Source organism: Penaeus monodon, chromosome 34, assembly GCF_015228065.2.
Source record: "Penaeus monodon isolate SGIC_2016 chromosome 34, NSTDA_Pmon_1, whole genome shotgun sequence".
In the NCBI taxonomy this organism is placed as follows: Eukaryota; Metazoa; Arthropoda; class Malacostraca; order Decapoda; family Penaeidae; genus Penaeus; species Penaeus monodon.
In genome coordinates, this window is record NC_051419.1 from 5,651,813 (window position 1) to 5,652,090 (window position 278).

A 278-nucleotide genomic window follows, 5' to 3' on the forward strand; every position below is an offset into this window, starting at 1 on the left:
TTACTCCATCACAGAAGAAAAATAGTAAATCCCCCCAAAATCCTCTCGAACAAAATCCCCGAGCGGGAGAACGCTTCGCTCGCAAGCGGATTTCATTCATTTCTCAGCCTTTGATTCTATTTAACTTGGGCAAAAGTTGGCGACGCGGGTTATAAAACAAATCTTAAATTACCTCGGGGGGGGAAACTTCGCAATTTCTTGGTGATGAATAAATATGAGAAAACAAGAAAATACGAAAAACAAATAGGTGTTGGAATCATATCCACTGAAGATGAAAT